Source organism: Oreochromis niloticus, unplaced genomic scaffold, assembly GCF_001858045.2.
Source record: "Oreochromis niloticus isolate F11D_XX unplaced genomic scaffold, O_niloticus_UMD_NMBU tig00000795_pilon, whole genome shotgun sequence".
Classification (NCBI taxonomy): Eukaryota; Metazoa; Chordata; class Actinopteri; order Cichliformes; family Cichlidae; genus Oreochromis; species Oreochromis niloticus.
The window spans coordinates 182508-206573 of NW_020327251.1; the positions used below are offsets into that span (position 1 = coordinate 182508).

The 24066-nt window shown below is 41.5% G+C and overlaps 1 protein-coding gene and 1 long non-coding RNA gene across 3 annotated transcripts in view; both read left to right on the forward strand.

Moving 5' to 3' along the window:
• LOC109199679 (eotaxin) overlaps window positions 1-24066 on the forward strand; it is a 367879-nt gene that overhangs the window by 124891 nt on the left and 218922 nt on the right. The window lies entirely within an intron of this gene.
• Window positions 9076-15354, forward strand: LOC109199681 (uncharacterized). The gene is made up of 3 exons (XR_002059992.2): window positions 9076-9226; window positions 14318-14914; window positions 15240-15354. It is a non-coding gene; the product is annotated as an uncharacterized LOC109199681 (long non-coding RNA).

Consider the following 24066-nt stretch of genomic DNA (forward strand, 5'->3'; position numbering starts at 1 on the left):
ACAGGTCCGGTAACGGTCTCCTGCAGACTTCTTCTCATAGACCAGGGTTGGCACCCGATGGAGAGCGGGAGGAGTGAGTGGAATAGTATGGATGGTAGTGAAGAGGAAGAGATTGGCGGTCAGGGTGACGAGAATGAGTGGGAAAAAGTGGGGAAGGGGGGGAAGAGGCGCAGAGCTAGTGAAAGGAAGAGGAAAAAGAGAAGTGAGGGTAGTACGGAAGGGACTGACAGTGAAGGTAATGAAGAAGGAATGAATCCGAGTATGAATGTCATTGTCAGGTTTGAGGACGAGGGTGTGAAGAAAATAGATCCACTTAAGCTGACAAGAGCACTTAAGGCACAAGTTGGGGAAATCAAGTATGCTAAGATCCTCAGAGATGGAAATTTACTGGTGGGTTGTAACACAGAAGTGCAGGTGGAAAGAGCTAGGAAACTTGTGGGGGTGTGCAAAGTCAAAGTGAAGACTACTGCAAGAGTAGGGGAAAGGAGCACTAGTGGAAATAAAGGAGTTATTGTGGGTGTGCCGTTGAATGTAAATATGAAAGACCTGATGGAGAATTTAACACTGAGAAATGGGGAAGTTAAAGGAGCAAGGAGAATGACGAGAGGTCCGGAGAAAGTAGAAACAGAAACTGTGGTGGTGGAATTTGACACGAAAGATGTACCAAAAGAGGTCTTCTTTGGATTAATAAGATTCAGTGTGAGGGAGTTTGTGCCTAAACCAATGAGGTGTTTCAATTGCCAAGAATTTGGACATATTGCCAAAGTGTGTAAAGGGAAGAGGAGATGTGCTCGATGTTCTGGTGATCATGAATATGGGAAGTGTGGTGTGGGAGTAAAACCTAAATGCTGTAATTGTGGAGGGGAGCACAGTGTTGCTTTTTGGGGGTGTGAAGTGTTGAGGCAGCAGACAGTCGTTCAAAAAACCAGGGTACTGCAGAGAGTGACATATGCAGAGGCATGTAAAATGGTGGAGCAAGAGAGACGGATTGGGACACACAGGGTAGAGGAGAAACAAGTAGTGGAGAAGGTTATGGCAATGGTTGAAAGGAAAATAGAAGAAGAGGAGAAGAAGATGGTGACATTCGTTGCGGGGGTAATAAATGCAACTTCAGATGTGAAGTCCAAGACGGAGAGGATCCAGATTATTGTGAAGGCAGCATGTCATAGTTTAGACATGAAGAATATCAGGTGGGAGGATATAAGAGGTGAACTAATTAGTCAGGCAAGTCAAGAGGGATAATGTGGTGGTTAGTTCTTATAACCATATTACTCTTACAGTGGAATGCCAGGAGTCTCTTGTCAAATGGTCAAGATTTTAAGCAGTTTATATACGAACAGACAGAAAAACCTGACCTAATTTGTATTCAGGAAACATGGTTGAAGCCTTTTTTGGATTTTAGAGTGTATGGGTATATTGCTGTTAGATATGATAGGGAAGAAGGGACTGGTGGTGGGTGTATTACGTTGATTAAGGAAGGTATTCCGTACAAGATAGGTGACAGGGAAGGGGATTTGGAGTATGTAGTGATAAAGGTTTGGATGGGAGGGAAGGTGATTATGGTTGTTAATTTTTATAATCCTTGTAAAAAGTTAGAGTTAAATAAGCTGGAGGAAATGGACATGGAAGGAAATATTATATGGTGTGGGGATTTTAATGCACACCATTTGTTATGGGGGAGTGACAAAACAGACTACAATGGGGGAGTGTTAGAGGAATTTCTGGACAGTAAAAATCTTGTATGTTTGAATGATGGGAGGAAGACACGAATTGATATTAGCTCTGGTAAGGAATCTGTATTAGACTTGACTTTTGCTTCTAGTTCTTTGGCGCCATTATGTGAATGGCGAGTAAACAATAAGTCGTTTGGTAGTGATCATTATCTGGTTGTGAGTAAACTAAGGTTTGGTCACATACAGGTACCTGAAACGTTAGGGGGGAAGTGGGTGTTTGGGAAGGCGAATTGGGGGAAGTTTAGTAGGGTTTGTGAGAGAAAGCTTTTACAAGTTCAAAATCATTTGAGTGTCGAAGATATGACTCACAAAATCAGTCAATGTATTCTAAGCGCTGCTGAGGAGGCTATTCCAAAGACAACAGGGAGAGTTAGAAGGAGAGCAGTCCCATGGTGGAATGATGCATGTCAGTTAGTAGTTAGAGAACGAAATAGAGCATTTAAGTTGGTCAAACGGTCTCATAATTTTCAACACTTAATTGACTACAAAAAAGCACAAGCAAGAGTCAGAAGTACAATAAGAAGAACTAAGAGAACGTACTGGAGAGATTTCTGTAGTACACTTGGTAGTAATACTCAATTGGGGGAAGTGTGGGGGATGATCAGGAAAATGGGGGGAGACAGAAGAGACTGGAGTTATCCAATTCTTGAAAAGAATAATCGAGTAGCTGTTACTGATGGGGAAAAAGTTGATTTGTTGGCAAGTACTTTTGTTGATGTCCATAGTGGGAGAAATTTATCAGAGGGAAGTAAACGAGGAAGAGAGAGAACTAAAGAAAGACATCTTGACGCTTTAGGGAGGAAGGACAGTACTGCAGATGTAATGGGTTGTCCCTTTTCTATTGGAGAACTGAAAAGAGCTCTGGGCAGAACTAGGAACAGTGCTCCAGGGAAGGATGAGATATGTTATGTTATGCTGAAACATTTAAGTGATGAAGCATTAAATAAATTGCTAATGTTGTTTAATAAGGTATGGACAGTAGGGCGTCTCCCACGTCGGTGGAAAGAAGCGCTGATTGTACCAATAAAGAAACCAGGGAAAGACCATAGCGATCCTGGAAATTACAGGCCCATTGCTCTGACTTCCAATATGTGTAAGCTAATGGAACGGATGGTGAATGGGAGATTGATTCACTTTTTAGAGTCAAGAAATGTCTTAGCCCCCTATCAGAGTGGTTTTCGTAGAGGAAGAGGGACGATGGATCCTGTCTTATGTCTGGAAGATGATATCAGGAAGGCGCAAGTTAATACAGAGGTGGTGGTTGCTGTCTTCTTTGATGTAGAAAAGGCATATGATATGCTTTGGAGAGATGGTCTACTAATTAAGCTACATGAAGCAGGGATAGGAGGAAATATGTTTAATTGGGTGTTAGACTTTTTATGTGACAGAACAATTCAAGTTAAAATAGGGTCGCATGTTTCTGAGCCGTGTGTGATAGAAAATAGAACTCCTCAGGGAAGTGTAGTTAGTCCAACGGTTTTCTCACTTATGATCAATGATATTTTTAAAGATGTGTCTGGAAGTTATGGTAAATCACTTTTTGCTGACGATGGAGCATTATGGGTGAGGGGGAAGAATGTTGACCATCTCGTCAGGAAACTTCAAGAGGGGATAGGTAAAGTAGAAAAGTGGGGTGTAGAATGGGGTTTTAAATTTTCTGTTGAGAAAACTAAAGTAATGTTTTTCACAAATAAGAAAATTGGGGGAAATAAACGGTTATACTTGTATGGGAAAGAGTTAGAAAGGGTGGATTGTTTTCGTTTTTTGGGTGTGGTTTTTGACAAGAGATTAACTTGGAAACATCACATAAAGCACGTTGTGGGGAAAAGTAAAAAGGTTCTTAATATTTTGAGGTGTTTAGCGGGACTGACATGGGGTGCTAATTTTGCTGCACTTAAGAGTATTTATCTCACGATGATTCGATCAAGATTGGATTATGGGTGTGTGGTATATGGATCAGCGGCTAAGACTTCCTTGAAGATGCTGGATGTAATTCAAGCTCGAGCACTGAGACTTTGCTTAGGGGCAGTTAAAACAACACCGATATGTGCTCTGCAAGTGGAATCGGGAGAAATGCCGCTGTATATTAGAAGGCAACAGCTGTTGGTTAATTACTGGATAAATTTGAAAGGTCATGACGAAAACCATCCTGTTAAGAAAGTGTTAGGGACTTGTTGGGAAAGAGGAAAGGTTTTTAAAAATAGTTTTGGGTGGGTTGGGGATGATAGAGCACGAACTTTTAAAGTGTATGACAAAGACTTCCATCAGACAGTGTTGTGGCCTTTACGACCCATATGGACATTGAAATATATTGACGTAGACAGATCGTTAACGGACACTAAAAAAAGGAAAGTGACCACAGATATTTGTCAAAAATTCTATAACAGATTGGAGAGTAACTACAGTGACTTTGTACAGGTGTATACAGATGGGTCAAAAGATCCTAAAACTGAAGCAACTAGTGTAGCAGTGGTAATTCCAGAGTTAAATATTAAGATTGCGAAAAGAACATCAACTCGTCTGGGTGTATATGCAGTTGAATTGTATGCCATACTGCTGGCTCTAGAATGGGTGGAAGACAGCAGAGTCTCCAAAGTACTGATATGCAGTGATTCATTGTCCGCATTATTAAGTATTGAACAAGGATACACAACTACCCATCAGCAAATTCTGTATGACATTCTTTTTGCTCATCATAGACTGTCTGACCAAAATAAACATGTGGTAATAATGTGGACTCCGGCTCATGTGGGTATTTTGGGTAATGAAAGCGCAGATAGGTTGGCCAAAACAGCTGTTAAAAGAGTCGACATAGATGTACAGATACCATTGTCAAAATCTGAAGGGAAAAGTATAGTTTGGACAGAAAGTAAGAACTTATGGCAAATGGCATGGGATACTGACACAAAAGGGAGACATTTGTATAGGGTACAACACACAATAGAAGCAAAGAGGAGTAGCGGATTAAAGAGACAAGAGGAGGTTGTTATTAGTAGAATACGAACGGGCCACTGCTTTTTAAATGGTACTCTTTTTAGGATAGGTAAACATCCGACTGGGTTGTGTGATGGGTGCACTGATATGGAGACGGTTGAGCATGTACTCCTTAGTTGTAGGAAGTATGCAAGGCACAGGAGGGTGATGTGGGGTGAAATGAGTGGTGGAAGGGAACTTACGTTTGAACAAGTGGTTAATGAGTTAAGTCATGGTGAAGGGAAAGTGGTGGTTTTTCGTTTTTTGAGAAATACTGGTCTCATCAAGAGGATCTAAGGATTCAGGAGTGACGGACGATTAACAGCCAGGAGATGGCAGTAATGCAACAGTTTTGGATGCAAGCTGCCGTTAAACTTGACTGAAGAAGAAGAAGAAGAGGCCGATGCTGGATCCTTGAGCCGGAACTCGTCAGTACAGCCGTAGACTTGATATAAACCTTCAAGAACGTAGATTCCCTGCTAACTTGAATGTGTTTGTGTTACCAGGAATCTGGAGCGGAGTGTGTTTTTGGAAGTCACGGTGTGGGAGTTTTTGGAGTCGCCACTTTTCACCGTTCACGAACATCTGCACTGTGTGGGATTCAGGGAGAATCGCCACGGGACCACAGTGCCGGGATTTTGTATATAGTTGTGTGTTTTCCACCCCCTGTAAATAAATCCACTGTCCTTCACTAAGAGTCTCGCGTTTGGGCCCTACTTTCACTGCCACTCCACGGTCTGCCATCGCAGCCCGTGACAGAAGGATCCAGCCATTATGGACCCAGCGGACTCAATGGAGAAGCTCAAGAGGGAGGTAACTGGCAAAGTTAATAAGCTGTGTGACCTATGTGTTACACACTGAAGGAAGATAAGGTTCATCCAGGTGCACATGAAGGTTTATTGCGCTGAAACACAGCAAAACAGTTCAGTGTTACTGGCGGCTTCCATTGTAATAACTGGCCTGCGTTACTTTTTTTGCATTACGTGTAATGGCCCTGTATTAATCAGCCCTTAACACACAAAGAAAATGACCAGTAAACAATAGACAACATAACATATACTGCCTGGTCTATTTCCTATAACTTTAACTGAAACCAGCTAACAGTTTCCTTTCACATTACTGATGGAACAACACGGTTACAGAGATTAATGCAGGAGGCTAACATGACTTAGCTAGCACACAAACGTTACAAGCATTACCCACAGATAACGTGACACAACTCCCTTATTCCCTCACATTAAACACCATAGAAACAAGAATTAATACTCCAAACATGTTAAATAAGCATCAACTCTACATAAATGTATGTAGTGCTTGTATATCGCTCTCACCTGAAACACAGCAAAACAGTTCAGTGTTACTGGTGGCTTCCATTGTAATAACTGGCCTGCGTTACTTTTGTGAGAGATTATTTTACCAGTTACCTGTTTGGCTGAGCCGCCACTGCCACCTACTGGCGAAACTAAATATCGCCCAAACATCACATCAGGTGGGAGCAAATGAGCTTTTCGCTCTGTGTTATGATGCAAACTATTGTCACAACAAATAGCAAAAAAGATGATTGGGGGGGACACGAACACAAAAGGAACACATCTGAGACTTGTTCTTAATGCTCAAAATACTCAGGGTGCCACATATGGATAAATACGCCCGGAGAGGAGTTTCATCGCGCTGTGGAGAAGGGATTGCAGGAGATGCTTCTTTGTTTCCCCTGGGTTATAGACTCTCTCTACCCGATCGTGGCGGATTTTTTGCTTAACACTCTCCACCTCTATTCTCCTAAACAGGCTGCTTTTCAGCCCGACCAGCTGGTGGAACCTCAGCCTGACACACCGGCCCCGGCATCGTCAAGAAGCGACGCTCGCGGTAGCCGATACCCGTAGCACAGCCGGTAGCCGTAGCACAGCCTGCTGCCCAGCTAGTAACTCAGTCTTTAGTCCAGTCAGCCTCTCATCTTCATCCTCAGTTGGAGGTCGATACACCTGCTGGACCTACTCTGCCGTCAGTTCACCCGCCTGTTGTTCCTGCATCGCGGTCCAGTCTACCGCAAGTAGCTGTCATAGCATCATCACCTCCGCCCTCTGCAGCTGCTTCTCCACCAGCGTCCCATCACACTGCAGCGACCGCAGCACTCTCAGCTTCACCATCCACATCACCTACTCTACCATCATCTCCACCACCTGCACATCACCATCTTCACCTTCGGATCAACCATCTGTAGCTGCAGCGCAGCCGGAGGAGCCCACGCCGCAGCCCGCGCCGCCTGCAGAGGAGCTCAGCGAGCCGGAGGAGCCCGCGCCGGAGGAGCTCAAACAGCCGGAGGGACCGGCGCCGCCAGCGGAGGAGCTCAAAGAGCTCGGCGAGCGGGAGGAGCCCGTGCCGGAGGAGCTCAAACAGCCGGAGGGACCGGTGCCGCCAGCGGAGGAGCTCAAAGAGCCGGAGGGAACGGCGCCGCCAGCGGAGGAGCTCAAAGAGCTCGGCGAGCGGGAGGAGCGCGCGTTGCCAGTGGAAGACCTCGGCGTGCCGGAGGGACCTTCACGCCGCCCACGTCCAGCGCGCCCTCCACGCCGCCCACGTCCAGCACCGGGATTTTGTATATAGTTGTGTGTTTTCCACCCCCTCTAAATAAATCCACTGTCCTTCACTAAGAGTCTCGCGTTTGGGCCCTACTTTCACTGCCACTCCACAGTCTGCCATCGCAGCCCGTGACAGTATATGTTTACAAAATGTACATTTTATATATCTGCATTTCAAGTTATAAAAATTGACTCAACATGTCTGTGGCTTTTTTACAGTAAAAAAATATTACTAGGATTTTAAGTTCTTTTTGTGATTTCAGATCAGTAATACTAATGCAGTATGTCAGCGAAAAAACAAAAAAAAAAAACACCTAAATTCAGTTGCGCTGTAAATGGTAAATGGTAAATGGCCTGTATTTGTACAGCACTTTACTAGTCCCTAAGGACCCCAAAGCGCTTTACACAACCAGTCATTCACCCATTCACACACATTCACACACTGGTGATGGCAAGCTAGATTGTAGCCACAGCCACCCTGGGGCGCACTGACAGAGGCGCCCCAGGGTGATACCAAACAAGGCAAGGGGAAAAAAATAAAATGAAACAATCTGAGGGTGAAATACAAACATAAACTCAAAAGGAGTCAAAAATGGCCGGTGGTATTTCGGACCTCAGAGGGTTAATCCAACAAATCATGAAAAATTAGGTTTAAATTTTCGTTCATGACAGTGCAGATTTCTGACATTTTGTGTAATTTAAGCATGTAACAATGTGATTGTTTTCTAACAAAAAACAGTGTGAAACTTAAGTTTGACTTGTGTTTGTAAATAAACCGCCCGTTGTTGTGTAATCTTCTGGATTCTATACTGATTGGGCTACATATTTATTTATTATACAGGCTATACAGTACATAAAATAGAAACTCACGTGTTTTATGTAACTAAAGTGTTTAATTATGTGGGCTACAGACAATAATTAAGTTATAGACTATATTTATATGAAAAACGCGTGTACTTACTGCATTTGAATCATTATAACCATATGTAACCACCTGCATATGTGTTTGGAAAAAAAGGGCTTTGATTTTGCCACCCCATTTGATTTCTTTGCCACCCTCATGCCACCCCAAGAAAATTTCTCTAGATCCGCCCCTGGTTATTAGTGATTTCTCTGAGTCTGGTTTATGTCTAAATCTAAAAAATGTCTGTTGGGTCTAAACTCAGACCCTGCTGTATCCAGGACTTATTCCCGTGAAAGAAAAACAAGGCAACAGCGTTCGATCGTTTACTTGCGCAAGGGAGGCCTCGTCGGTATCTTAGCTCATCACGAATGACCCTGACGATGGCCTCCTCTCGCTGCCTTTTATTGAGAGACAGTTCACACAAAACACAGCAAAGCAACGCCCACATGGTTCTAAGGCATTGTATGTATATGTGTGAACTTCTGTATATAAGTAAGAATGTGTGTGTGTGTGTGTGTGTGTGTGTGTGTGTGTGTGACCTCCTGCTGGGCAGGAAGCTTACATCAAAGAGACCTTCACAAGGATGTTGCCTGTAATAAAAGACTACAGCCCCTCACCCAGAACCTCGAGAATCTGGGGAGGGGACTGTGGAATTCCTTTCATCCTACAGTTAAACAATGTAGAAATGGATGGTAAGCATAAAAATGACAAACATTTAACAATTCACTCTAACAATGTCAATTACTAGCAATTAAAGACTGCAGTGCAAATGCTATCTGTAACATTTCTGTTAAACAAGAAGTCACATACCCAGGACTGTTAATATCCAAAGACCAAAAGTCAAGATGCTCGTCAAACTTTAAAAAAAAAGAAAAAAAAAAGTACGTTCTAAATGAAACTTCAGACGTCACTAATCACGTGACTCTGGCCAAACGAATCAAGCCTCGACACAGTGCTTCTGAAGCAGCGTGTTGATCTTTTTGACACACGCACCGGAGCGTCAGCTTCAAGCGGACCATCACTACCTCTCACATCTAAAGGTAAGTGCCAAGGTAACTTTGAACTGAGTTCAGTCAATCTCGAGTTTTTCGAAGTTTTCTGACTGAAGTTTTCTGTTGCTCTCTGTGAGAGAAGACCGTTAAAGGCGAGGCTCTCCAGAGTGTAGCAAAACAGGAAACCACAGCTGTGTGTGTGTAAGTGTGCAAACGAATAGATTAGAAGTGCAAGTGAGCCACGAGTATAGAAAGGTCAAGTTTCGTGAGTTGTTTTTCTCACCACTGATCACGCGCTCAACACTCTACACATACTTGCATCACACGCACGCTCTCAAGCATCAGTATTGTACAATTCTAGGCGTCACGTGAGTTGCAGGTGTTACCATATAACGGAAATCTCCATTGTTCTGTAGCAGTGGTTCTCAAACGTTTCACAATGAGTTTCACCCTTACGAGCGACATCACAGCACAGTAGTATAGGCCTATTTAACACCACATACACACACACACACACACACACACATATGTGGACGTATGTGTGTGTGCGTGTGCGTGCGTAAGATACAATAAGATAAGATAAGATAACCTTTATTAGTCCCACACGTGGGAAATTTGTTTTGTCACAGCAGGAAGTGGACAGTGCAAATGTTATATAGCAAAATTAGAATACAATAAGAATAGAATAGAATAGAAATAAGAATACTGTACACAACTGTAAAGAATAGAATAAAATAAAATACTATATACAGTAGAATAAATAGAATAAAATATACAATAGGATAAAAATAGAATGCAAATGCTTTATACAACTGAGTAAAAAATACAACTTTTTCAGAAAAAGAGTATTGCACTTAGTGTTATTACACATGTGTGATCAGTTGAAGTCTTTGTTGTGGAGTATGACAGCAGTGGGGAGGAAAGACCTGCGAAGTCTCTCCGTCCCACACCGTGGGTGCCGCAGCCTGCCACTGAAGGAGCTGCTCAGGGCTATCGCAGTCTCCCGCATGGGGTAGGAGATGTTGTCCATCAGGGATGACAGCTTAGCCACCATTCTCCTGTCACTCACCACCTCCACTGGGTCCAGAGGGCATCCTAGAACAGAGCTGGCCCTTCTGATCAGCCTGTTCAGTCTGTGTGTGTGTGTGTGTGTGTGTGTGTGTGTGTGTGTGTGTGTATTGGTGTGTCGACCGACTGGGCATTTGATTCTAATAACAGGCCTCAGTCTCTCCTGCTATACTGCTACATTTTGTATCGATGCTTAAACCTTTTGTGTTTGTTTCCAATAAGTTTCCCACCTCGGGAAGCAAAAATGTGTTCTTTTACTTGTCAGATGAACATATGAGACACTTTGACTGTTCAGTGCAGTATGGAGCCCATTGACTGTAGAAAACATGGACGACGCGACTCCGCCTCCTACCATTGTGCAAAAATGAAGGCAAAATACCCCGCTTGTGGAGGCTGCCATCTTGCAAATTTGGAGCCAGAGTCTGCACAGTAGTGACTTGAGGTGGAGCGACTGTGTAACGCTCCCGCCCACACACCCGCTGGACATGACTGCAAACACGCCCCCCTACACTTTTTACGTAGCCCGGCTGCTCGAGTTTTTTTGCTGGTTTACCGCGACTGACGACTCGTTTAATTAAGGTAAATACAACCATGTCACTGTTATAAAACAAGACGCACAGCTTATCATCTTATAGTTCTAAAATCACTTTGTTGTTAATTCGTTAGCTAGATTAGCCGCTAGCATACGCGCTGTGTTGGAGGCTTGTTGCTAGCTAGTTAGCGATGCTACACACCTGTTAATCTAATAGTCTGTGTTATTGAAGGATTCAGCACTTCTTATGTTTGTTTTTATCCATTTTTAGACAGCGATGAGATCAGCTGCACACTCTACAGAGGCCCAGAGTTACTGTTAATATCAAAAATATAATGCTGTCCTTTGAGATTTTAACATAAGACTGTGAGTGTAATGGATCTAAAACGGTTTAAATCTTCAGAGCCCTCTACATCCTGGAAACATGGAAACTTTAAAAACAGCAGCAGAACGTTTCAGTAGTGTAGTCTAATTTGTTCTTTTCATTTAATAATAGAGTCCACATTATATCCACAGCTACATTCACCCTGGAGAGAAACTAGTGAGGGGGACCACCAGGCCAAGCTGGGTTTCCTGGGTCCAGAGGTTTGGAGAAACGTCTTCCCTTTCTTTCATCACAGCTGTCCTGTGCCAGAAGTTCTGTTGACCCACTGAGAGAGACTTCATTTAAGAAACACCAGGAAGACTGAAGCTCATGGCATTGATCAAGCAGGACTCATGATCTTCACCAGCAGCTCCCTCACAGGGAAATCTTCAGCACTCCTCTGTAGGCCCGCCCCAGGAGATGGATAAACCCAGCATTTCATGAACACTGTGATGGAGACCTTTGGTTTGTGTAATGTTATAAATACTCGAATACTCCCCAGAGGCTCCAGACTTTTACATAAAGATATTATATTCAGTCCTGTAGAAAGTTATATATTTAAAAATATATGATCCTCTCTGGTTACTCTGGTATGAATAACTCTGAATCATTTTATGGTAAATAACACACTATCTGCAAAAAACTGTGAAAGAATTCCAGATGACAAGTTTGTAGTTCAACATACAAGTGACGACCTTTGACCTTCATCAGGTTTTATTTAATTGTGTCAGAGAAAATCTCATATGCTCTTCATGCAGCTGAGTACATCAAGTGTTTAAAACGGAAGCTGTGCAGGTCTGAGATCAGCAGCTTTGTGAAACACCAAACTGAGGTCCTGTTAATGCTGATATATAGTGACACAGTTACATGAGTGATTAATCCTTTTGTTTTTTTGTCTTTAACTTTATCAATAAAGCTGCAGCTTTCACTACAGCACATGTGGTACTTTAACCTTTGTACTGTTTTCATCAGTTCATTTTGCAGTGAACATGTTGGATGATCTGTCTGCTGTCACTGGGTGGTGCTGAGGTCTGAATCTGAGGGCAGCTCCTGTAATCACAAAGAGAACAGAACCATCAAACTCAGATATAAATTTTATCCCTCAATATTGAAATAAAGCTGATTCTTCTGTCCTCACACACTCAGGATCTGAAGTTCTTCTCTTACATTTTTTCAGTATTACAGTACACTACAGTACTTTAATCCATAGTTCCTGATTAATGAGGAGTTACTGAAGTACAAGCTTTTAAAAAGATGTGGCAAGAGACTGAAAACATGCTGTTGTTTGCACATATTTAATATTCAGCTCTGCACAGGAGCTGCAGCAGGGTGCAGCCTGTTGCTTTTACAGTATAATACTTGTAATAAAAGTACAGTAATTAGTGACTGATTAGCCCGGAACGTTTCTCTTGATTTCTTTAGTAAGTTCATTCACCTGCACAGATTAGCTAAACGAACCCTGACAGCCGAGTGCTCATTTTAGCTAGCTAGGTCTCAGGACCTAGCTAAGGACGGTAGTTACGGATTAGCTTACAAACACGATTAACTTACCGAAAAAGTGCAGCGGGGCCTCGGGTCCTTCAGTCGGGTAGTCCAGTTTACTGAAGAACACCTCAGGCTGTCAGGTTAAAACACTCAGTCGTGTTTTCGTAGCATAAACACTGGCCCGCCTCTCAGAGCCTACGCTCTATCTGCTATTCGCGAACACAGATACGCAAGTTTCTCCATGACTGCAGCTGCCAGTCAAAGCTGCTATGATGACGTTTCACCCCAATTTAACATCACCGCGGTAGGAATTAGAATCAAACTTATGGGAAAGGAGACCCCTTGGACAACAATCAGCATGATGAGAACTATTGATAACAAAAGAAAGAATCTTTGGAAAGAAATTATCTGAGGAGAATAAATTTATTTTAGTCTGACCCCAGTCCCATCCGCTAACATGGAGGAGGCGGGGTTTATGACCTATACTGCAGCCAGACACCAGGGGGCGATAGAGACGTTTTGGCTTCATTTTTGGGGAGCTGTGGCGTCGTCCATGTTTTCTACAGTCAATGGTCCGGAGGCTCCTGTAGCGCCTCCCAGAGGGCAGGACGGTGAAGAGTCCATGTGATGGGTGACTGGGGTCTTTGATGATTTTCCCAGCCCTTTTCAGACACCGCTTCCTGTAGATGTCCTTTATGGCAGGAAGTGGTGCTCTGGCGATGATCAGAATCGGTATTGGACATTAAAAACTGGCATCGTGCCATCTCTAATACTAATATCGATAAAATGCATTATCAACTTTCTTGGCTTCCTGTACTGGCTAAAATATTCTATGGCTTACTTGTAGTTATAAAGAACGCAATTCTGTTAAACACACCACATTTATTTCTGCTCAGCTGCAGTATCCAGATGAAATACATAATGATATTACACGATTTTCAACAAACTGCAATTTAGTAAATCCTCGAGTTAAAAGTAACTTTTTGTAAAACTGTTATATTTAGAGCAACTTTCAAGTGGAATAAATTGCCTTATAACATTAGAGAATTAGCAACTATTCAAAACTTCAAAGAACATTTAAAAGCCGATTTACAGAACTTTTAGTTGTTGTAATATTGTAAGAGATGATTTGTTTTTGAAATTTGTGTAATGTGCCTCAATGTTATTGATATTATTATTATTATTATTATTATTGTTATTGTTACTGTTATTAGTGATTCCTTATATTTTAATTGTGAAACCTCACTGTGGATGTAAGAGCCAAATTATGTGGATATCTTGAATCCACTTTATTGTATAATATTTTATGTGATTGTATTTGACGGAAGACGAGCAACATCTGTTGTGGAAGCTAATGGGGTTCCTTTTGAATAAAGAAATAGACAAATATAGGATTTATTATCACTGAATAATTATGTATAAATCTATAAAAATTATAGAAATATGTATTAGAAACAACAACTGTGTGTGTGTGTGTGTGTGTGTGTGTGTGTGTGTGTGTGTGTTTGTGTACAATCAGGAGGGATGGGCATGAACTACCAGCAGGTGGGGATAAGAGACCTTTAAGGTGTTTGGTGCCACACTCCACCTTCAGGTTTAAAACTAGTGTTAATGGAGGGAGTTTGAAGGTTGAGTTTGTTCCACGACTGCATTTCACTCACTGCCTCTGTTTGTATCTCTGTCACTGCAGGACCAACATGGAGCGAGAACTCAGCGCTCTCAGGAGGCCGACAAACCTCACAGAAGAAAGAGAGAGAAAACATACACCTGTGACGAGTGTGGGAAGGGTTTTACTTTGAAAGGTTCACTAAAACGTCATCAGGCCATCCACACTGGAGAGAGACCGTTCAGCTGTGACTTGTGTGGAAAGTCTTTTTCCTGGAAGCGTTCCCTAAAAACACACCAACTCATCCACAGTGGAGTTAAAGCATACAGCTGTGATCAGTGTGGCAGAGCTTTTACTCACAGTAGCAGCTTACAGAATCATCTAGTTACCCACTCTGGAATTAAGGCATACAGCTGTGACATTTGTGGAAAAACTTTCAGCCGGAGAGGGCACCGAAATACACATCTACGCATTCACACCAGACATGATGTCTACTGCTGTGAACAGTGTGGCAAAGAGTTTATAACAGACACACAGTTACAACGACACATGTTTACCCACACTGAGGAGAGACCTCATAAATGTGACCTGTGTGAGAAGACTTTTAAAGTTCCACATTACCTGAGACGACACCAACAGATCCACACCAGAAAGAGACTCTACAAGTGCAGTTACTGTGAGGTATGTATTTATATTGTTATCTTGTCATTTTAGCCTGACTGTTTGGAACAACTCTGCTCATTAAATTGTGTTAGCATGTTAGCAATTCTACTGCATGGAAAAGCAGCTCTGAGTGATTATTCAGATTTTCATTTCAGTTATGATTTTAGTATTACTGTAGTATTATGGTGGTAGTATTGTAGTTATTGCAGCCCAGTAAACTGAGTGTGTTAACTGAAACAGTAAAATGTAATTGGACGTCTGCAGAGATACTCTTTATTTCAGGCGACGTTCAGGATAAAAATGTTGAAGGACTGACTTACACTGTCTTTGTGTCTTTGTTTAGAAGCAGAGCGACACAGATGGATCCAGTTCTCAACCCTGTCATCACTGTGGTGGTGGGAAAGACTTCCGTTGTGACCTCTGTGGAAAAAGTTTCAGTTGGCAAGTTGCCCTAAAAATACATCAATGTAGACACACTGGAGACAAACTGAAATACTGCAAAGAATGTGGGAGAAGCTTCACCACATCACGTGACTTAAAACGACATGAACTGATTCACAGTGGGGTCAAAAAACACCTCTGTGATCAGTGTGGGTCATCCTTCACCACTGCATGGGGGCTTAAAACACACAAACGAGTCCACACAGGAGAGAAACCATACAAGTGCAGACACTGTGACAAAAGTTTCCCACGATCAGATCATCGTAACATTCATGAACGTACACACATGGAAGGAAACTACAGCTGTGACCAGTGTGACAAGAGCTTCAGGAATCTCAGTTCATACTCCACACACAAACGATCCCACGTTACTAATAAACTGTTTCACTGTTACCAATGTGCCCAAACATTCACCTCATTGTCTGCTCTGTGCAAACATCAGCGTTATCACTCAGGGCTGAAATCACTCCCATCACTGGATCACAGTGAATCTGAAGAGACAGAAAGATCCTCTGGTTTCAGTGTCAGACTCATAAAGCTTGAGATCAGGCTCCACAGAGTTCAGATAGAATCATTTAAACTTGTGTTGAACTGAACTGGTTGCTGGGCTGAACTTCGACATAATACAGATTTACATGGGATCTTATTTTCTGTCGTTTTACTGAGTCAGTTTTGTCCTTTTTTCTCTGTCCTGGTTTTGCTCGTCTGTAAATAATTGAAACTCAGTCAAATAGTTCATTGTTCTCCAGCAAAACGTTTTGGAAACTCATGTTTAACCTTTAAAACTCTGACATGTTTTAGCACACAAGGCTTCATCGGGGAGTTCACTCATGATTGGACCATGAGAATAAAGGTTTTTAGTTCTTTCAAAGAGAGTCTTGGAGCTGTTTGATGTTTTTGTCTTTTCTGAAACCACCTGAAAGAAAAACTATTTTTCCTGCTTTATGTAGTGTGGAAGTTTTTAATGTTTCTTTCATCTGTGATGTTCTTGAATGTGTTGACATGAAGATGGTACAAATAAACTGTCCTTTTAGCTTTAGCTCCTAATTTATTCATTATTTATGGATGTAGCACAGCAGCAGTTTCTTGATTAACACATGGAGGGCTCAGGATCTGATGCTAAATAATGTTTTGTGTCCTTGTACACATCATACAGCTCAGCTGTTCCACAGATGTCAGGTTTACACAGTGGGATGGTTTGTAAGAACGCAGCTCTCCTGTGGATAAATCCTTACTCTTAGCCTCAGGACCTCACACAGTCCCAGCAGGTTTGATCAGAAGATTTATACCTTTTTCATTTCTATATGATTCTTCTTGCATCTAAACAAAGATGATTATGATGATGATGAGTCATTATGAAAAAATAAGCAAAAAACAATATTGTTGTATGAGAATTTTTATGGCAGATTTTGTGCATCAACATTTTTGTACATGAAAATGTTGAAAAGATGCAAAGGAGGAGGAGGGCACAAGAGCTCAGCACGTGATACTGACTGGAAGCAACACAGCTGCTGTTGACAAAGCAGCAGAGTCAAATATGAATGTGTATTGAATTCATCATGTAAATATACCAGATTTATCCACATACGCTAGTTTTCACCCTTTTTTTTAACTTTCATTAAGTTTACTTTTACTTTCTTAAGACGCAGGAGAATCTGATTCATCATGATTGAGCATTTCATTAAAGTAATGTTTAAAAGACTTTCTCGTTTGTTCTTTCAGCTGCAGCCTTGCTGGTGTTTAACTGTCTGACAATAAAGAAGATAAAAGATACGTGCAAACACAAACACATGAAAAGTATTTGCAGAAAAGCTTAAAGCTCTTGTTTGACTGTTTTTTCGTTCCAGTCATCGCCAACATGGCGAAGATGTGAAGCTGCCTTTCTGCTACAGTATCTCCTTACATACATTTGCTCATATCGTGGGACTTCTTATAGAGTGTCTTTCTTTGACCATGTCTCACTGTGTTTTATTCTTGACGTTGCATTTGAACCTTGTATGACTCTATTTTAATAATGTTAAAATGGATGGATGGCTAGACAGACCCCCTGAATTAATCATCTGAAATCTTTTTATTCCTTTATTTCACTGCTTTCAGGCATTTCTGTGCATCCAAATTTATATATAGATATCAAAGCACTTATATCTTTACAGTTTGTTAATATCTTCATAATCTCCAATAATGTTACACCCCAGTGCTTTCATATGAACTTCAAGTGTCATTATCTTTGAAAAAGCACAGAGTATAAGGCATCTATTTTGCAAAAATAAATAATTACATAAGTGTTTCATGACTTTCAAAAAGGTACCCTGTTTTTCCCTTCGTCGTATCGTACAAATAGAGATAATATAATTATCTGAGGAACAATTGTCAATAAGCAGAGAAGTTATTAAAATATTAATGCAAGACATGGAAGCAGCTGGAGTTGTTCCTAAATTAGGAACAATATTTTAAAATTACTTCACAATTCTTCTTGCACTTCAGATTGTTACAAACTATCAGAATATAAAGAAAGTCAGAAAATGGACAACCTCAGCTTATAAAACTGCTATTTTTTAACCACAAACCACTGGATCAATTTCAAGGGTTTTGCACTTGATTTTTATTTAACCATAAAACACTGCAGAGATGCAAACAAATAATCATTATAACAGTGTGCAAATACTATGTGTCCAAGCTATAGACGTCTCTGAAGTGACACTTTAAGAAACTCCTGCATAGCTGCGGGGTGCACAGTCCACATTTCACAGTGACAGCACAAAGACCCACACAGCTGGTTTTGGATATTTAACATTCTTTCAGTAAAAATTAAACCCTGCATGAGTTCATGAATATCTGGCATTAATCAGATGAAAGCCTCTGCTGTAGCACCCTGTCATCCATTCATCCAAGAGACGTAACCAAGACACTTCCTCTATTAGATAATTATTAGATAATCATTTTTGAAAATAATCTTTAACATCTGAGTAATGTCAGATTTTACACGGTCAGGTGTATCAGAGTTTAACTCAGAAAATTAAACTTTAACTCAAAACGTATTTTAAATAAATTTCAAACGAGCCATCATGATAAAGGGAATGTGTGCAGTTTTGGTGCTCCGTAAGTTCTGTGCTGAACAGCGTGGCTGACTCTTTGTATCTACTATTGCCTCCACAGTCTGAGTCCACACAGGTAATGAGCCATTATGACCAATTATGGAGTCCACTGCCAGCTCGCGCTTTTTTGAGGTTATGTCAAAAGGTTTCTTGGAAATAAACACGGACTATTTGTTTAGGCAGTCTGTGTCAGTGGGCTCAGTCAGTGGTCACGTTGTCTTATTACAATGAACACATGTTTTTTTAACTGGACTCTGGTGCCATCCCGTGGCTGCTATGAAACAAAAGTGAAGTAATGAAAATAAAAAATGTTCTCAGTTTTCCTTGTTTGCCAAACTTTTCAGATATTTATTTGTAAAAAATGTTTGGAATCATGTATGATTTTCGTTCCACTTCTCACGTGTACACCACTTTGTATCGGTCTTTCACGTGGAATTCCAATAAAATTGATTCATGTTTGTGGCTGTAATGTGACAAAATGTGGGAAAGTTCAAGGGGGGCCGAATACTTTTACAAACCACTGTAAAATAGAACAAAATTCAAAGCATTAAAAAATGTTAAAAACACAACAGCCTTTATAAATGTAGTTTGGACCCAGAAGCAAATTTCATCAGGTCATCACTTAAAGACTGGATATCCCACCTGCTGTGGAGTTTTAATGCAGTACAGTTGTTATTATTAAAATTAATAATGAATAACATTCATATATGAAATGAAATTGTTTCAAGTAAACTGTATATGGTGTTAAATAGGCCTAAACTACTGTACTCTAATGTCGGCAATCAGGGCGGTACTTCAAGAGCCATATATTTTATGAGCTGGTACTCATTGTGATATATAGAGGACAGCAGGAGCAGAACAGACACACAGCAACAACCAACAACAACCCTGCAAGTGGACCTATTTTGGAGGGACTTGTGTATCATGTAAAGCACTGTGCAATGCTCTATGTGACAAATATTAAAAAATAAATTTCATTCGTAGAGAACAAATATTTTGTTCTCTATGAATGCCCAGCAGCCCTAAAACCCTCTGAACTCTAATGTTCACAATCCAATAAATCGATAGACTTTGAGGAGCATGAATTAGACTGGATGAGAATACAATTTTAATTTATAGACCACTCGGATGAGTTTAGTGGACTTTTCTAATCTTCAAGAATATTCTAGAAGATTAAGAATCTGAACCTGGATATAGTGGTGGGTACACCTTGGAGCTAATTTGTCCACTGAGTCTGAATATTGAATCTGTCTGTTGTGAGGACGTTTCTATTAATGCTCATAAATGTCTTTTATTTGCTCTTTACTTCAGCCTTGACACATTGCCTACTGCACACGTGAAGTTCCTTCTGACATATTCCTGATTCTGTGGTGAAAAAATTTGGAGAAATGTTTGATAGAAATCTGACTGTAACTGATAACTGTGTGCTGCATCCTGCCATTCAGGGTTTAAAGATATGGGAAAAAGTGGATCCTCTTCATTTTAGACAAGACAGCACTGTTAAAGAAAACAATGAACACCATACTGTATCATAAGGGAAAACACAGAGTGAGGCACAAAACAAGCCTGATCACTGTCAAATAATTTCATGTAACATTTCAAAAGCGATTTTTTCTTTTAGTGATTTAAGGAGTTTCATGTATGTTTCCTCTTTTAAACTGGTAGGGGGTTTAGTGAGAATGATAATCAAGTCTAGAATCTAATTCCACTTTAAAGTAGATTTAACTGTGATTTTCCTTGTAATCAGACTTTTCTCAGGAAAAGTAACTCAGTTTTAAACCCTTTACCTCTCAGGTCCAGCTGGTCCTAGAAAGAAACGTCCGTGCTGCGTTGAGGTCACCAACCTCGATATGATCACTGAGATGCTGAGGCTGATACGACCGGCTCCCCTTGTAAGTTAAAACCGATCGAGCTCTGTCTTAATTCGTTCATGGGGATAAGTCTCTGAACCAGTGGAGCCTGGAAGTGCAGACCTAACCTAAAACACACACACACACACACACACACACACACACACACACACACAAAGTATTTGCAGACAAACTGAAACTCCTCTTTGACTCTTTCTCCTCTCCAGTTATTGTCAGCAAGACGAAGGTGTGAAACACAGAGATTAGATTCTGTGGAGAAGCATCACTGCCTTTCTGCTAAACCAGGATCCCCTTATAGTTTTTCATCATGTTGTTCATCATTTCAAAAGGCTTTCTTATGAGTTTTCTTATATTCTTTAAGAATAAGAATAAGAACAACTTTATTTATCCCGAGGGAAATTCTTTTGTCATGTACATGCTCAAAGCAGCAGGAGAGACAGAGGAACAGATGAAATAGATATAAGATATACAATATATACAATAAGAATAGTGTACAGTAATATCCATAGTATCGGATAACTCTAACAAAGTAATATACATAACTATATCCTGGTGAATAAATAACTTAACTATCAGTGCAGGCGGTTCAAGAAAGTGACAAAGTATTGTGAAATAGAATAAAGGGAGTAGCAGCATATGATGGGGGGATGAAAACAAATATTCAATAACTGCTCTTGGGTAATATTGCACGGTCTGGAGGGAACAGAATAACATTGGTAATCGTCTCAGGAGAATCACCTACAGAGTGAGGAAGAGTTAAACAGTCTTATTGCCACCGGCACAAAGGATTTCCTGTGGCGGTCAGTTCTGCATTTCGGGGCAATAAGTCTTTTGCTGCGTTTGCTCCGATGGTCCATCATGGGGGCGTGCATGGGGTGGGAGGGGTTGTCCATGATAGAAAGAAGCTTTTTTAGCATTCTCCTCTCAGACACCTCCTCCAGGTTCTCGAGTCTGACACCCAGGACAGAACCAGCCTTTCTAATCAGTTTCTTCAGCCTGTTGGCATCAGCTGTCTTCACCCCACTTCCCCAGCACACAGCTGCAAAGAACACGACGCTCTCCAACACCGAGTGATAGAACATGGTCAGCATTTTCCTACCAACATTGAAGGACCTGAGCCGCCTCAGTAGGAAAAGCCGACTCTGCCCTTTTTTGAAGATAGCATTGGTGTTCTTGGTCCAGTCCAGTTTACAGTCCAAGTGTACCCCCAGGTACCGGTAGTCCTCAACGATCTCCACATCAGCCCCTCTGATGGTGACAGGGTTAGGAGGAGGAGCCTGCTTCCTAAAGTCCATAATCAGTTCCTTTGTCTTTATGATGTTAAGTTGTAGGTGGTTTAGCTCACACCACTCGACAAAGCTGTCCACCACACTAACTCTTGCATTGGTCTTTTTAAATTGCTCCTAATGCTGGAAATGGATCAAAGCTCAGTGGATTTCTTAAATTATTTCTTAAGTTGAAGTTGTTGCAGAACTGCACATGCTTTGCAAATAAACTTAATTAGTATTGAACAAATATTTTCCTGCTCTGGTTTGAGCATGCCCACGAGACACACAAAATAACTCATACACTCACATCTTAATCTCCCACAATGCAACACCCCAGACCTATAAAAACACCTCATCAGTTGTGCCTGCATGTCTTTCTGCACTTACCAATAAATAACCAAACACGAATCAACTCGTAGATTTTGACTCCGGTCAGTGAGCCAGACCACCGGTGGAAATGTCTGTGAAGATCCTCTCCGTCACTCTCCTCCTGGTCTCAATGTGTGTGTGCTGCCACTCCTCTGAAGGTAACTGTGCTTTTACTTTTATAAAGAAAAATAAGGAAAAAAAGAGATAAAATAGATTATTTGATCGCAGCAATGACTATCTCCAACAATGGCTTCTGTAAAGACCACAAACCTTTACATCAGTCATATTCTGGTATCTGCTCAGTCTATAATTGCACATGTTTTTTCCAGCATTTACTCGACTTCTACCCACCAAGCATCCCTGGAAGCTGTTTTCTGGGCTAAGTTTCGTTAGTCAGTCATGGCATTTTAAAAGGCATCCTTTACGTCTACATTTAGAAGTCTAGGTGATTTTTATTTTTCAAGTACAACATTCACCTGATGTTTTGTGTTCGATTGCTGATTGACAGCCACACCATATCCATTCACACTATACTGCTTACCATTAAAAAAATTTGTACCTGTTATATTTATCTACATGCAAACTTTTGTCTTTTGTCCCTTATGGGGTTATGTCTCATGCTGCGTTGCATGCCAGGCATATGTTGTAAATGTCGTGGTTCTGGGTCATTTGACCCAGCGTTTTGTGTCCAGTATTTGTATCAACATATGTTTTGGATTGTTCTTAGGATTTTAGTTACTGTGTTTAGTGTTCTGTTATTCCGACCTGTGTCCTTCCCCCTGTGCTCTATCCGTGTCCTTGATTTGTGTTGTAAAACAGTCCATGTATTTCCTGTCTTACTTTGAAGGTCTGCGTCTCATCGTGTCTAATTAGGTTCAGCTGTGTTCCCCTCCAGTGTGTCATTCCCTTGTTACCTTGTGTGTATTTATAGGCTGTATCCCAATTCAGGGTCTGCAGCCTTAAAGTACGCAGCCTCAACGATCCTCAAGGGACGCATTTTGAGCAGCCTTTGAATTGGGACAGCCTTCGGCGCGCCGCTGTGACGTAATCGGCCTTAAAATGCAGCCTTTAAGGCTGCAGACCCTGAATTGGGATACAGTCACTGTCTGTGCCTGCCTGTGTTCGTTGTCGCCACCACACCACACGGCTTCTCCTGGCAGCCGTGACAGTAAGGCACTTGAACTATCACAACTGCCAGCTTATTAGTGTGGCAGAGTGGGTGCAGTGGGTTCTTTCAAACAAATTCACTCTGTAATTAAATCTCTTTTTACTTTTCTACCAAAGTTGTTATTTAGAGAGGTGCATACATTGTGACTCATTGCATAAGGCATGAAAGCAGGAAATGAGAGAGATGCAAAGAGAGTATAAGATAATATCTTGCAGCTACGTGATTTTTCTTCACCATTAGGTTCTCAGCACATCTGAATTTTGTAATTTGTCATTAAATAATTGATATACTAATCATTACTAACAAATGGAGCTTAATGTTTGTTCCTATTATCATCATCTGGAAAAGAAATCCACATGCTTTGTTTGCAAATAAAAACAATCACGCAATTCAAGATTCATTCAGCAGCTCCTTCCTCGGCTGCACCCCGGTGCAGGGGTTACTGGAGGACAGCTGTCAAGAGGAGGACTTTGACGCTGGTTCCGTCCTTTACTCTGAAGGTTTTAACCTGTCTTGCCGACAGTCCAGCTAGCTCCTCAGCGACAGAGCTGGGACAGCTTGGATTTCTTGAGGTGATGGGCAGGGCATCCAGGGATCTGGGGCGACCGTGGCTCAGGGGGTTGGGAAGCGCATCTGTAAGGTTGCCGGTAGAATCCCCGGGACAGAGAGCCCAGGGATTGGCCGACACCAGTAGGTGTTGGCCAGAGGGACCGATGGCGCGATATGGCAGCCTCGCTTCTGTTAGTCCTCAGGACAGCTGTGGCAACTAATGTAGATTCCCTCCACCAGTGTATGAATGTGAGAGTGAATGAATAGTGGAATTGTAAAGCGCTTTGGGTACCTTGAAAAGTGCTTTATAATGCAATCCATTATTATTATATTGCCCTCCCTGGACAAGCAGTGGAAGTGGCCACCAGATTTGATGATATCATGTAGACTCAGCGCCCTCAGCTCAGGC